At 42.9% G+C, this 15,898-nt stretch overlaps 1 protein-coding gene across 2 annotated transcripts in view; it reads left to right on the forward strand.

The window, feature by feature from the left end:
• Positions 1-3,993: 3,993 nt before the first annotated feature.
• The window catches only part of AGPAT4 (1-acylglycerol-3-phosphate O-acyltransferase 4), a 73,953-nt gene continuing 62,048 nt past the window's right edge, over positions 3,994-15,898 (forward strand). The window contains exon 1 of one of the 2 annotated variants that reach the window (XM_071740467.1): positions 3,994-4,163. The gene's annotated coding sequence lies outside the window, so the exon portion shown is untranslated. The remainder of the gene's footprint in view (positions 4,164-15,898) is intronic. The other variant, XM_071740468.1, reaches the window with a different exon arrangement.

Below are 15,898 nucleotides of genomic sequence, written 5' to 3' on the forward strand. Positions count from 1 at the left end.
ATCATAATTGATTAGTAGCCAGGGACTTTGTGCAGAAAATGGAACATGATGAAAGAAGATGCATGCTGAAAGAAGAAACATGCTAAAAGAAACATGTTTTTTCTGTATCTCAGCCAGTATTCCTTCTGTATGTACTAGCCTTTGTTAAGGGTCAAATTGGACAGTCTGGAGCTTAAATTCCTGTAATGCATCTCACACAGCTCTTTTGCTAATGTGTATTCAATTGAAGAATGACTCTATTCTAAAATTAACTGTGGCCCCAGGGTTAAGTTTTAACAGAATGTTGCCATTTGTGGGTATGGTGCAGCTTCTGTGTAGGGAAGTTGGGTTTTCTATATGAAAACAGTGGATCCACTGTATAAATGAATTAGAGGAAAAGCTGGCAGCCATCACAGTTAGGGCTAGTCTGCACTAGAAAAACCTGCCCAGAAAAGCTAGTTATACAGGCTATGAGTGAGGGATTCTGACTGCCACCCCTCCACTGGCATATTTAACTTGATACACCTGCATTCGTATAAGGATCTCTGCCACTACAATTGTCCATTGCATCATTAATGCTCATTTCTGAATTCCATGTTTAATAAACTGTTAATTTTTAATGACCTGTGTACACATATTTTCATCTGGTTTCCTAAAGAAAAAAAAAAAAGTTCAGTTATAATATATGCATTAATCCTTACAATAATTCCTGAACTTGTTAGCTGATTTCAGTCAAGCCCAAAAAAGCAGCAGAGATCTCAGGCACAATTACTTTCCCATACATTTCATAAAAACAGATAAGCCAAGTACAGGAAAGACTTCCTGTTACTACCTGCATAGACAGCCTGCAGTTCAGTCTTTGTTACACTCAACCTACAAAGAGGACAAACATTATGAATGCTTTAAATAAAGGAAATGTGTCTTTTATAATGCACACCTATTACATATTTGACCATCTAACAGCAAAGCAAACAGCTCTAATATCAGATATCAGAGTATCTATGCAGCAAGAGCAAACTGGGCTCCTTGAGTCCAGCTGCTCATGGCAACATACCATAAGATATCCCTATATATATATATAGTATCCACCCTATCAGTCTGGCAGCATCGACACTATGGGTGCTGCCTCTTTCTCTAGGCTGGCACAACTAGAACTGCAGAACATTCCAGAATAGACAAGCTTTTGCCTGCAATCAAATTTGTGACATAAATTCACAGCATACTTAAAAAGTGCAAGTGGTGGGCAAGACTGGGGTCCAGGGTTCAAGCCAGCAAGCAATTAAGTTCAGTTCAGCCATGAGAGATACCTGAGTTCCTTACCAAGTGGAGTTTATGTTTTGCCCAGCAGGAATCTGGGGTTGTTTGGAGCGTGTTTGTTTGTTTGCTTTTGTGTGGTTTTGTTTCCATTTTTATTGTGGTTTGGGGTTTTTTTGTTTGTTTGTTTTCCTTACAGGGGAATGAATTGAAAGTCACCCATTTCAGCCCCAGTGAGAAATGGCCCTTGGATAGTCAGGAGGAGTCATTGCCCAGTGTTGAGTTCCTGACTCAACTCTTGACTCTTGCCCAATGCAAATAAAGTATTTGCATACCCACAAGTAACAAGGAAAGAACTTAATTGAGGTTGGAAACTCAAGCACTCAGAACAAGAAAATGCCATATTTGAGACCTGGAAAAATTAATTTAGCTGCCTAGGGGCCATATGGTGGGGTTTTTTGGTGCTGTGTGTGTGCTTTGTTTTTTTATTTTTTTAATTAGCTGTACTACTCTTAATATACTCTATTCAGTGTTCTGGAGGGTAGAGCTCAAGGAAAGAGAAATATAATTGGATTTTTTTTTATCCTCCTTGTTCATAGCACCTAAAAAATACAGAGTGAGGACCTCACGAACCTCAAGTTTAATACAGAAATATTTCTTTGCAATGAGGGATTTGTTATTTTCGTGGTTAGACTTTTGAGAACTGGATGTACTACATCAAAACTAGGATTTATCTCTCACCTGGAGACTTTTCTCAGATGCAAAACATCCGTAAATCCTCTTATATTCAGCTGCAGTTAAACACTAATGAAAGCAAGAAGCCAGGTTTTTATTATGGCTTCCCAGAAAATGGGTAACATACAAATAACCAGATGCAGGGAGTTTGGTCTTAAGGCCAGATAAGCAAAAGATGTTCAGGCAGTACCATGTTCTGCATCAGGGTGCCTGACTTTTGCACCCTTGGTTCTCAGGAGAACACCTAAGCCCTCAGTGAGATGCCTTGGAATAATATTCCTCAAATCTGTACATGTAGTACACAAAGCTGCTTAATGTAGCTAATAGAGGATGCTTAGGACATAGCTGTGCTACAAACCCAGCCACTCTCCAGAATAAAGTACCTCATTCAGGGATTTGAAGGCTTCTCTCTTGTCCTGGAAGTGTCCCTTATTGAACATGCATCCACAAGGTCAGTGTTTTAAAATACCTTTTACCAATCTCTCCATGTGACAGTTCAGCAGTTAGACCACTAGCCTGAGGATGTCAGTGAGTCAGATTCAATTCCTTCAAGAACAAATGGGAGAAAGGCTGCCAAATCTTGACCTCCTCAACAATAGACTCACCCACCCCACCAGCAGGAATCTGACAGGGCCCTGATGTCACCCCTAGGTCTTAATGGCCCTTACCAGCCTCACCTGGGACCACCACTCACACCCTCTACCCGTGGACCAGGGCTCTATTTAAGCCCAGGTGCAGGCCTTTAGCTCCTCTCTGAGCTATTTAGTAGATAGTTGTGCTTTCAGTCTGTCCCTTGCCTTGTTTCCTTGGCTTGGATACATGTTGGAGCATTATCACCAGCTGTAGCCCTACCTTCTGCTGCTCCTGACTGCATTCCCCTTCCAGACTCTGCACCTGATTTATTATTGCTTCATCTTCTCTAGGACTGTCAATGGACCCTGCACTACACTGTGACTCCTCTGGGTATCGTGAGGTACTGTTCTGTCTGGTGAGGACACTGCCCACACTCTGGTCATCCTTAGGGCCAATCTCATCCTCCATTGAGCAAGTCTTGCCATTGCTGCTCCCTGATAGCTGTAACTTCTTGCCCTTCCCAAATGCAGCATTCTAGACATGACACTTCCCTCTTGCTCCTGGGAATGCTCTCCAGTGTCTAGTCTGGGAAGTCCTACTTACAGCCTTCCTGTTTAATGCACAGTCCAACTTCCATTAGTTCAGCGTTTGCTTCAAGTGTTTTTAAGCATTAAAAAAAACAAAACAAAACAACCCCCCCAAAATGTACATGGAGTATAAGCAGTGATACTACATGGACTGTGCCAGGGCCCTGCTTCACCCAGCTCAGCAACCGCAGGCTCCGCAGAGATGACAGCGCTGTCTGGGTGATGTGTCATCCCAGGCGTTATCACCTGCTAGTGCTTTGGGTGTTTTAAGAAACTGTTCCTGCAATAGCTTGTTCAGGGGAGATGCTTTTCACTCCACAGCCAGAGTTCGACAGCAAATGTTTGCATTTTCACAGACAGCATGAGTCAGGGTACACCGTGCCTGGATGATTGCCATCTGCGTGTATTTCTCTCTACAGCACCCAGGTCATGGAGTTGGGTTATTCTGTTCCCCAATTTCTATTTCGAGTGGCAGATACTCACAGGTGCCCTTCGCCCCGCGACAGCTCACACCCTGCCCTCAAGCAGGGCCTGACCGGGGGCACAGCGCAGCCTGTCCCTCCACCTTTAATCCCGTAAGGGATGGCGGCTGTCAGGGGGCCGCTGCCTCACCCCAGGGGCCACCCCCACACCCTCGGCTCCGACTCCCTCCTCAGAGCTGCCCCCCGCAGCGGAGTGGCGCCGGGGGCCGTATCGCGACCCTCCCGCTCCTCTCCGTCCTCCGTCGGGCGGCGCCCCGAGGGGGCAGTGAGGCCGGCGAGGGGATGCATCGCCCCTTCCAGCCGCCCCGGGAGGAAGTGACATGGCGGCGGGGTAGGGGGGAGGGCAGGCGAGGGGCGCCCTGTTCCTCCCGGAGCCCGGCGGGTGGAGCCTGGCGGCCCCGCCCGAGCCGGCCGCCTCCCGGCGCGTGCAAACCGGTGGCAGTTGGCGGGGCTCGGCTGCCGCCGCCGCCGCTGCTGGTGCTGGTGCTGCTGTACGCCCGTTCGCTCCCGCCGCCTCAGCGCTGCCCGTGTGGCAGGGGTCCGGCGGCGCCAGGTACGTGCCCTTCCTCCGGCGGCCAGCGCGCTCGTCAGGTGTGGGGCCGTCCTTCCCCAGCCAGCGCGGTGCCCTCCTTGGGATAAACAACCCCGAAAACAGACCCACCCCAGCCCCTTCCCCAGAACACCCGTTCCCCGGAGTGCCACAGCGGCGAGGTGAGGGGTCGGTAGCTGCCGGCGGGCTGTGCGAGCTAAGCGAGAGGCGGACAGAAGTTCCCTGATTTATTCGCCGCCCGGCCGGGTCTTCTCCGCTACCGCCGCCGCCCGGCCCCGTCGCGCTGTTTCTCCAGCGGCCGCCGAGAATTTTCTTGCCGCCCGCGGGCCCCCTTTGTGTGGCGAGCGCGGCCCGCGGCGGGGTTTCCGTGGAAACGGCAGAACCACGGCGGCCTGGCCCCGCTGGGTTTCACCTCTCCGCCTCTGGGCGCGGAGCGCTGCCGGCCGGGCCGGGCGGTGGCTGCGGCCCCTTCCACTTTCGGTCTTCTCCGCTGGTAGCGGCGGGGCTGGCGGTGGCAGCGGGAGGGGGGGCCGGGTAGGGCGGTTGCCGTAGGAACGGGCGGGTGCGATCGCCTGTTCGGTGCCTCCTCCCGGAGGGCGCTTAAGAATAGCGGGAGGGCCACGCGTACCCTGATCGGGGCGGAGTGGGGCTTCAGAGGAGTCTTGCGAGCAGGTCGTGTGGCTGTTTGGTCCGTGGTACCTGCAGGTCCGTGAGCTGAGGCAGCGTGAGCCGTGGTTAGGCGAGGGAGAGAGGAAAGCCTGCCCTCCCGGTGGTGTGTGCGTGTCCATGTGTTGTAGGAGCTCTGCTTTTCATCTGTCTGTGTCTATTCATAAATGTATTTAAGCGGAATTAAATAATGGTCACGAGCTGACTGAAGGTGTGTCGACTGATAGCGTGTGGTGCAGGGAAAACTCCAAGGGGAGTCTTGTTTAACTAAGAAGTGATCCTTTGTAGCATTTATTTCAACAAGTGAGCCTTCACTTTTATGGCTGAAAAGACAACCAGGAGAGGAATCTGAATTGTCTTCTGGTCTTTATCTTTGTTCCTAATTTTCAAGACCCTGTGCCATCGTCCAAGAATGCTGTCCCCTTATGCAGGTGCTTGTGTGGAAGAGAGCAACTTTGTTGCTACATGGAAACCGAAAATAGGGGAGTTGGAAGGTTGCAAGCAACTCTCAAAAATACTCCAAAAACCAACCAACACTCCTACTCCATCCACCCTCCCCTTCCCCCAATCATTTATTTTAAAACAGTGATGCATCCAGCCCAGGAAGTTGTACCGGGCAGTTGTAGCCTCAGCTTGTAGTGATAATCACACTAAGAGTGGGTTGCAAAAGAATTTAAACCTGGTGAAATAGAGATGCTGCTGTGGAACAACTTCAGCTGAAATTTGAGCCCTTTTTTCTTCTCTAATTTCTCATGTGAATTTTAATATTATTGTAAATGCACAGAGTTCTGTTAGTATGCCAGGACCACCTTTTTATAAATACTGACTGCATGGATCACTAGTGTAGTTGATGTGCTGTAAATGTTTTCTGTCGTTTACTGACTAGAAGCTTTTTCTAGCTGTTTGTATCTGAACTAATGCTGTGTTTTCCAAAGTATACCAATTATAATAAATTTCGACTCATTCTAGGAATGTGTAAATATTATGCATAGCTTTGCACTTTCCTATTAATGTTTTGCATAACGATGCCTGAATAAGCTGTATCTAAAAATGAAACTTTAACTGTTTTTTATGGAAGACAGAGGACCAGGATTCATGGGGAAGAATATATTAGGAAGCCTGCAATGAACAGAGAAATTATTGTAACATGCTGATGGGTAAAGGTTGATCTTAAGCAAAGTTTGATTGAGTTGATGGCAAACACTTAAATGACAGATTTTTCATGAGAAGCTTAGTGAGTGAGGAAACTGCAGAGGGAGGTCAGAACTTGCCCAGAGTCACAGAACAGAGAACATAGTAATGAGCTACATTTCTTGAAACCCAGTAGGTGTCAGTTTTGTGGGAAGGTTTTTTTTTTTCCAGTAAATCTTGCTGTGTCCAGCCAAAATCCGAAAGTGTTGAAGCAGTGTTCATCTTCTGTCTGGATTGAGGTGTGCTTTCCTGGAGTGATGGTTGTACATAATTTGCAGTTTAATGTACTTACTGTACCATAAAAGAGGAGAGCTTCTCTGTAGGAGAAGGGTTCTCTTGCAGGTGATGCGTGAGGATCCTATGACTGTGCTCTGCCGAAAAGAGGTGGTTTATTGTTTTCTGTCATGTACCCTGATTTTATTGCTGGAAAGGAAAAACTGGGAATAGCAATCCTTGGCATCTCTTCAACACAAGGAGACACTGTCACAGATGTGCGAAGATTCACAAGATTCTATTCTTGTGTGGCAAATGTGTGCTTGTGGCCCTTAGAACTTGTACTAGTAATTTGGTCTTAAATTTTTAAGAAGTCAAATGTGCACTGAGTGATGCAGAACGCTTCCCTAACCAATCACATTGCTACCACTGCCATTGCTGTATCCTGGTAAAGGAGCAGATGAACAAGAGAGCAACAAAGCGTTGTAGGGCACTGTGCGTGTCCTTTTGTCAGCAAAACCTTTTGCAGCTTTGCGACTCCCTCATTGAGAAAACGTGAGTCAAGGCAACTGTCTGCTCAAGTGTGCTTGATTTAGCTGTGCTGAATGCAGCGTGTTTTTGTGTAAGGAAACTGGAAATGGGACTGAGAACTGTACCCTGCATACTTTGTTACATTTCAGCACTGGTACAGGGCAGCCGTGTATGGTGGGGTTGATTTGTTTGTTTGTTTTCCCCCAAGTGCTTTGTCTGCAGGGTGGCTTTCTCCCTGGTGCCCTATTTCAGACATTAGGAAAAGCTTGCCCATCAGTCTGTTGCTGGGTGGTCTTAAGCTCATTCAGATCTGACTGTGTGTTGAGTACCCTTATCTCCTCTGACTAATGCTGTTGTGCTGCTCAGAAACTGCTGACTCACTTCGTTTTTGTGCTTTTCCCTTGTCCTCTTCCAGTGCCTGGTTTTAGAGGTGGTGGGGTCAAGGTAAGGTCAGGGAAAGAGGAAATGAATGAGAATAACTGTGCTGTGGCAAGCATGAAGATGCTGTAAGGGTCCCTCTCTGATACTGTGAGAAAAAGATGATGGCTGTAGTGGATTTCTTGAAAAGGTACATAAGCTGTGTATTAGGAACAGGGCAGAGCAGTCTAATAACTGGAGTGAGCTCACAGCTGGGAGATGTTGGTTTATGGTCCTGCTAGTGATCTGCTCTTCTGTTCAATCTTCAAGCCTTTTTACTTACATGCGTCCATTTTTCACTTTCAGCCTGTCTGTCTTATTACAGTCTGCTGTGAAGAGCTTAACACTGAAGTAATTTTCTGCTGCTTGCAGAAAGGCTGACCTAGCTTGAGGTTTTTGCTGTAGCATAAATAACAGGAACAGGGAAAGACAATTAACCAGTTCTAGGCTGGAAAGAAGTCAGAGGTAAAGGTTGCAGAGGGTTTACTTGCCGGAAGGTTAGAAGCTGCAAACAAAGACAAGCACAATGATTTTACATGCGTGTATGATGGCTTATTAATGTTTGAAACATTTCTGAGATGCACCAGATTTGCTTTTAATCTGATCAACGAAGTTAGATTTCAATCACATTTTTCCAGCAGGATCCAGGTTAATAGAAAGGTTTGCATGTGCAAATTTAGTTGGCAGAATTTGCAGGTTTTTCCACCTATTTGAAAAAGAGGAAGACCTGACTTAGAACTTGCTGTTAAACACAAGGAAATAACATATTTTGGGAGTAGTCTACATGTTGGAATGGCACATGATTTTTAATCCATCTCTAGTGTCAACTACTGTGAGAAAGCTGTGTCCTGCTTCTTCCCTTGTATCTGTTATCCCTGTCTTCACACATCATAGTTTGCCTCTTCTTATCATATTTTTCAGTACTTGGGGAAATACCTTTATTACATAATCTGCTTTGCACTTCTGGAAGGTCTGAGAGCATTCTGTCTTCAGCAGCCTACTGCTGCTTTGAACCATTTACGAGGTTTTCCCAGTTTGTGAAGGGTTAATAAGGCTCTAGTTTATTTTATGGTTCTGAAGATATGCTTAGACAGTGCTGAAACTTGCACAGGCATTTATACTGTGTGGTTTGTTTTTTTTTTTTTTTCTTTCACTTGATCTGGTATTAATGGAAACTGCTGTAAAACAATGCAGTTAACACCATTGTGGCCAAATGTGGAGATGCGAGACAGGACTGATACCACTATCTTATAACAACCAACAAACGTAAAACAAGTATCTAGGAGATGAAAGTAATTGACAGAAACGGTCCATTCATGTTATCCAATAGCAATAGAGGTGCAATGGGGTTATCATTAAGCAGAAAGATAACTAGGAAAGTTGTATTAAAATACAAAGTTCATTGAGCCTTCCCTGTGTCACTGACTAGCTTTTACAAAGCTATGCCTGTACACTGAGAGTGTGCATTTCACCCAAGATGGAGACAGAGAAAAGCTTCTATCTTAATCTTCAGAATTTAAACCTTGTAGAACTAATTTTTTTTTTCTGAAATTAGTAAGACAGATGCTAAAAGCTAGGCTTTTAAAAGGATTTAGGCACCTGAAGTTGTGGAAGTATAGAAAATTCAAGTAATTTAATTTAGTGTAATATTTGTAAAAATGTTGCTGGATTCTTACCAGAGTATTTAGGAACTGTAACATCTGCACACTTGCCTTCCATCAAGGTAGATGTTGTGGCATCAAGCACTATCTGTGAATGATTTGCTGGAAGTTTAGGGTGGTTTTGACTAGCCCGGCTTTAGATGCTGAGATTGCAAGCTCATTGATTAGTTATGTCATATTTGGCTGGTTTGGAAGGATAGTGTTTGCCAAACAACAAAGACTACTGAAGCCTGTTGAGAGATCTATTTTGGCTTCAACAAGTTTTGAATCAGGTCCAAAATGAAACCTTCCTTTACTCTCGGACTTGATAAATCTGGTGCTTGGGATAAAGGTTTTTGTTCTCTGAAGTTCTCAAATTAAATCAGGTTGTTAGAGGGCTGATGATTGAGGAGAATGAGGAGGCTGAAAGTATTCTGAGTTGTGGTGTAACAGAAAAATTTTGAACCCTTGTGTCTGGGAGGCAGAGGTGAGTGAAAACTGTTGTGGAATGGGACCACTGAAATGTGAGTAAAGCAGTCACCATGTTTATTCGAATTTTTACCTGGCATCTGAATGCCTGATTCTATGGTGTGTGGGTGTAGCTGAGCCTTTCACTGAAGATGGTACCTGAGTTTTCAGAACCATGACAGCCCCATCTCAGCTGGAAGACATCTGGTTTTCTAAGTATTGGGTGTTACCTCTTTAAGGCAGGAGTTGATTTTCTTTAAATAATGAATCTGGAAGCTTCCCTGCCACATTCATTCTTTGGTTAGACTATTTTCTATGGAAAGAAGCATTGGCAAATACTTAATGAATAAATATTAATATCCTGTGTATCCCTGTCTTGGTGTGGCTACATCTTGTGTGTGCATTGCCATGTCTAATTTAGGGATGTGGTTTTCATAAAGAAGAAATTCAGCTACTTCATACTCTTCAGTGTCTTATTACAGAGTACAGCCAAATTGAATTAATACTTGGAAGCTGAAAAAAACTTGCAAACCTATTTCTGTTTAACATTTCTTTAGTATTCAAAGAGCATGCTAATGAATGTTATTTATTAATTAAAATTATGCAAATGGAATAGCTGAAGGAGGCAGTCTGATGTCATAGAAGACCAAAAGAATAACAGCTTACTTGCAGTTGTAATCAGGTAGATGCCACTTTTAATTTCCAGCAGTGTTAACAACATCTTGTGATTTGCACTGGAAGAATTCGGATCCCCTCACAGAGGAGGGCAGCACTGTTTCCTCATACCCCTTTGTGCCTGGGGCAGTGTTGTCAGGGCTCAGATCTGCCACGTGGGAGAATGGGGTTGTCTTCAGCAGGCCATACAGCTGTTTGGAGAGAGAAATTATGCTAACAGTATTTATACGGTTTTTTGGGGGGCGACAGTAGAAAATCTGTTACCAGCGCAGTCTGATGCTAGAAGTCCTATCTTTAAACCTGCTACCATGGTGTTTTTCTCAGCTCTCTGAGTTATGCCCTATCTCTGCCACTTTCCAGATGAAGATTTTAGCTGCCACAAAATCTATATTATGCATTAGTTACATTTTCTAGGTTTCTTAAATAAACAAAACAACAAAGCTACACAACTTAGGAATTAGACTTCTAGGACAAGTCTTAAAGAGGCAGCCCAGAATTAGAAGAATACAAATTACAATTACAGAAATTACAAAGAGGTCATTTTGTGAGAGCATACTGAGGAAAGAAAAAGGTCCTTCTCTCAGTGCTGATGATTTTATCTTCTGATTGTTGTCCTTGAAGCATCTAGCAATGACTTTAATTTCTTGGGAATTAATGGAGAAATAATGAGAGCTGTACATAGGCCTGGTATCATAGAATGATTTGGGTTGGAAGGCACTTTAAATATCATCTAGTTCCAACTCCCTTGCCATAGGCAGGGACACCTCCCACCAGCCCAGATTACTCAAAGCCCCATCCAACCTGGCCTTGAACATTTCCAGGGAGGGGGCACCACAACTGCATTGGGCAGCCTGTGCCAGTGTCTCACTATCATCACAGGAAAGGATTTCTCCCTAATATCTAATGTAAATCTACCCTCTTCCAGTTTAAGACCATTACCCCTTGTCATATCACTACATGCCCTTATAAAAAGTCCCTGCCCAGCTTTCTTGTAGTCCCCCTTCAGGTACTGGAAGGTCACTGTAAGGTCTCCCTGGAGCTTTTTCTTCTCCAAGCTGAACAACCACAACTTTCACAGCCTGTCTTCACAGGGGAGAGGTGCTCCAGCCCTCTGATTATCTTCATGTCTCTCCTGTGGGCCTGCTCAAGCATGTCCATGTCTTTCTTATACTGGGGGCTCTAGGTGGGGTCTCGTGAGAGTGTAGTAGAGGGGGCGAATCACCTCCCTTGATCTGCTGCTCATGCTGCTTTTGATGCAGCCCAGGGTACATTCGGCTTCTGGGCAGCAAGCACCCATTGCTGGTTCATTGCTCTCTTCTTCTTCCTTGAGCTATTCCCCTGTTCCTGCTGGGGTCCCTTCCACAGGGTACAGTCCTGCAGGAACAGAGTGCTCGTGCCTGAGTTCCCCACAGGTTGAAGCTCCTGCCAGAAAACCTGCTCCTCAGTGCTGTCCCTTCCATGGGCAACAATCTGCTTTACCATGGTCTTTGCCACAGACTGCAGGAGAATGTCTGGTCTGGTGTCTGGAGTAGTTCTGCCTCCTTCTTCAGCAACCTTGGTGTCTGCAGGGTTTTTGTCATATTTTTCTCACTCCTCACTCTCAACTGCTGTGTGGCATTTTCTCCTGTTAAATGTGTTACCACAGAGGTGCCACCGACATTGATGATGGTTTCAGCTTTGGCCTGCAGAGAGACCCTTGGCTCAGTCTGATCTCGAGGTCAACTCCTGGTGTCTTCTTATAGAAGCTATCCCTGCAACTACCCCTACTACCCAAATCTTACCATGTAAACTCAACGTGGGAAATAATGCCCTAGTAGTTGCCATTGGGAGAGGTTGGAAGTGATTCAAACCCTAATTAAGCATGATGCAAATGGATAATTCTCTCCCCAGACTTGAGGGGTTTTTGTGTGTCATCTACAGGTATATTAATACATGTATGGATGCATACATGAACACGTTCTCACTTTTGCTAACTTTTGGTCACTGGCAGAAAGAGAAGAGCACAGATACTTCCTGCAGTTTGCCTTGCATGTATATTTCATATATGGAAGGATTGTTAAAACGGATTCTGATATGAAATACAGTGTTGCTGTCTGTGCTGTTCTGAAGGCAACTAGAATTGATGTAGAGGCACTCAGTGAAACTTCTGTCATCTGTAACTCATCCATTCAAGAATCTGGTTTAATTGAGAAAGTATGAGAATGGTCATCATCATATGCTTGGTTGTTCCTAACTTGCAGCAAAGCATTTAAAGGATTTTTAAAAAAAGTAGACTTACATGAAAACCTTTGTAATGTCTTGAAACCTGCTCTTCTGAAAATAACCAGGTGTAGTGATGTCTTGCATCTGTTTGTAAGTATGGATAATATTAGCTTAGTCCAGATGCTGTCAGATACATACATTGTTGCCTTCCATGTTCCAAGGACTCTGTTTACTAAATAAACTTTGGACAAGGTGGGTGAGAGTTCAGTACTTCATTCTTGTGCTTTCTGTAAAAGTGCAAACAGCTGTTTTCTTCATGAGATCACTTGTAGTCTTGAAACTGACAGACTTTAAAGTATGGAATAACTTTGTTAATTAGCTGCAGACTCTGCCAGAAGAGAGGTTTTCATCTTACATGTTGCTGGTGTAAATTTGCCTTTTCTTCTGTGCCTTCTTGGTCATTTATTTGAAGCAGAAGGAAATGGAGAACGCTCAGAGTATTTGAAGTAGAAAACATTGTGGGTCTTACTGAGGAGCGAAACCTGGGGAGAAAAGAGGTAGAATGAAGATTGTGGAGTTTGCATTTAAACCCAATCCTGTGATCTCTTAGTCACATGAATAGATGCTTGTTGACTTACTCCCCAAGCAGACATTTGAGGTTTGAGTCTTTTGTTTTATATTGAAAGGAAAAATGTTTTAAGGAATGTCCCTGTCTGTTTTTGATGCTCTGGCTGGCCATTTTCTCCTAATTCATTTTAAGAGGTGTTTGCTAGAAGAGAGTTTGGCAGCTTTCCGATCTTAATAGCTTCTGAGAAACTGCATTGATTGGCCTTTTTGTTTTCAAAAGATTGCTGTAATTTTCAGTCATTGTCTATAAGGAAATAATTGTCATTTATTAAACCAGCATCATGGATTAAAAATTAAAGACCTGATTCTTTAACACTTTAACTGGTGTTACTCTGATGTTACCCATGAGGAACTTTAGTAAGATGAAGAGCAAGTGGAAGAAATTCCTTTGAAAGTTTAAAAAACAAGCTTCTAGACCTCTTTCTTAATCTCAGAATTGATTCTTGAAAATATATTTCTAATTTTTTGTTGCTTGTACCAAGAATAAACTACATTTCTTGGAATTCAGCTAACAAAAATAGTCCCAAAAGTATCATATTAAAGAAAAACTTTCAAGGCAGCTTATGCCTGAGAAACAGAACACTTAGCTAGTATTCTGTATACAAGGTTTGGGCTGCAAATTTTGTAGGGAAAAAATATCTTGGATTTAAACAGAAGAGAATATCTCTGTAGTCTCTCTGTTTTTGAGAAAAGCAAAACTTTACTAGTAATTCTTGCTTTTTTTTTTTTTTTTTTTTTTTTTTTTTTTTAAAGCAGGTTAGGTTGGATGCATTTCAGGGGTACTGCTTAGGTAGATTGAGTTTGCCTTTTGTCTTAGAAGCTTTCCAGAATTGAAATTTGATGATTGAGGTATGAAAGCAAAGAATAAATTACTTTCAAACATTCTATTGTGGCTTCATAAAATAGTAAGACAGTAATTATATTTTATCAGGGTCATCTCATCTTTGTTTATTTTAATTCTGTGAGTTTTGTTTTAAAGACACAGTGTGAAGTAAATGATTCACATAATCATAACATTTTAACACAGTTTGACTACTATGGCAATGAAGAAAACTTAGTTGGTGGTCAAATGTTCTGGTGAATTTTTCCTTGTCATAAAGTGTGTAGATCAACTGCTCACTCTAGTAGTTTTCTGTTGATTATATCAAATAGTGAATTTTCATGTCTCCACTGTAAATAGTGCTTAATCTTATTTTATATATGTATTTTTTTTTTCCAGCCTCTTACTGATCTCTGAGAATTACATTAGATTAATTCTGTAGGATAGAATTAAACAAACCAGTCATCTAGCATAAAAAACTGTTGATCAGTTTCAGCCAAGGACAGTAGGATAAACCCAGTCATCAGGGGGTTTGGTACTGCACAGTCCTTTTAAACTATCAACTTATAAGTAACGGGTTGCTTCCATTCTGACTCTTTTAAAGAAACACTAATTCTGCTGCTAGGTGAAGTACAGTAGTCTGAATTTGAGAAGTGAAATACTCAAAATCTGGGTTTACTTTTTTTTTTTTTTTTTTTTGTAAGTATTTTGCTCTATCTCAGCGTATGCAACGGAGAGTCTGAGGCATGAATCATTACGGCAGTGTTTCCTTCTAGACAGCATTTATCATTTTACTTAATCTTCAGCAAAAACAAAGCCTTTGGTTAAAGCCCATGCTAATAAATTGCCTTCCACCCCCAGAAAGGTATCTCTAATAGAATGGTAGGTTAAAGATGGAAAAGCTTTTTGCAAGTGCCATGACAGTAGTTACTACAATGAACAGAGGCCTGTTCTGACGTTCTCAGCTACAGATGGTGACTACTTTGGTACTGAACAGTACAGCAAGATAAAAGGAGCAAGTCTGTGATACATAAATTCTTCATATAAATTATAAAACAATACAGATTCTCTTTCTTAAATTTTTCTTTTTATTCCTGAAACAGGCTAAAAACCTGGCTAAATCACTTCCTATCACTTTGCAGCAATTCTTAAATGTGCTTTTTGCTCTGGTAAGCAGTCACAGCAGGGGCATTAAAACAGATGTTGCAGGACACTGATCTGGACTCAGTGCCTCACATAATGATGTTTCATATAAACTTAAGATTTAAGATTTTAAAATAAACTAAAGGCATACAGATTTTTTTTCATCAGCTGATTCCAGGAGTGCTGACATGTGCCATTTTATTACTGCCTGTGACTGGACTGTCTAAGGGTTTCTTCCCCGGGCAAACTCACAACACCTTGGAGGGAGAAACAGTATAGAAATGGAACAAGATGCCAGTACCTCATGTTTTACTCTATTCAAAGTACTTGGGTGGTTTTTAATGAGAGATCACATCTTCATATTTTTTCTCCTAGCAAATGAGACTATCATTGTAGTAGTGATGGTGGGGGGAGATCAATGTGGCATTTGGTAGGCCAGAATATTTGGCATAGAACTTCCTCTGAGTGCTCATCTGCTCAGGTGGGACTGGTTCTTTCCAAAATCATAGAAATGTTTCTTGAGTAACTAAGGAGTTGGGTTTTTTTGTTTGTTTTGTTTCTCTGGAAATACTGCTGGTTCATGAGTTAGTACTGCTATTCATGTTTCCTTTCTGGCCTTATGGAGTATAACTGACAGAATTGCAGCATCAAGGAATAATTGAACAAATTGTATGTTTTGTGCATAGCCAAGCTTTTGTTCTCTTGCTAGAATCAACTGGTATTTGAATGTGACAAGGGAAGGAGCCTATAAAGCTGGAATTAAGGGTGTGCTGCTACCTCTTGGTTGGGAAGCATGGCTGGCATAGCCTGCAGAGGAAGGCACAGCTTCTAACATAAAGCTCTAAAGCTTGCATTTGCTTTGGAGCACCTCTTGAAGGTAGCAGAAGGCACAGTATATGTCTTACAAAGTACAGACAATTCAAATTAAAATATAAGTGGATTAATTTGCTCATAACTTATCAAAAATATCTGGTAGAGGAGTACTCTCCACAGAATAGAGACAAATGCTCTTGGGTTTTTCAGAATTAGGACTGAAATGTGAATTTTTTTTCCCAAAGCCAGAAGTAAATTGATTCATAAATATGGTATTCTCTTTCCATGGTTACTTTTGCAAATACTGTCTTTAGGCCTTTTTCTACAGTAGA

This window comes from Heliangelus exortis, chromosome 3, assembly GCF_036169615.1.
Source record: "Heliangelus exortis chromosome 3, bHelExo1.hap1, whole genome shotgun sequence".
NCBI lineage: Eukaryota > Metazoa > Chordata > Aves > Apodiformes > Trochilidae > Heliangelus > Heliangelus exortis.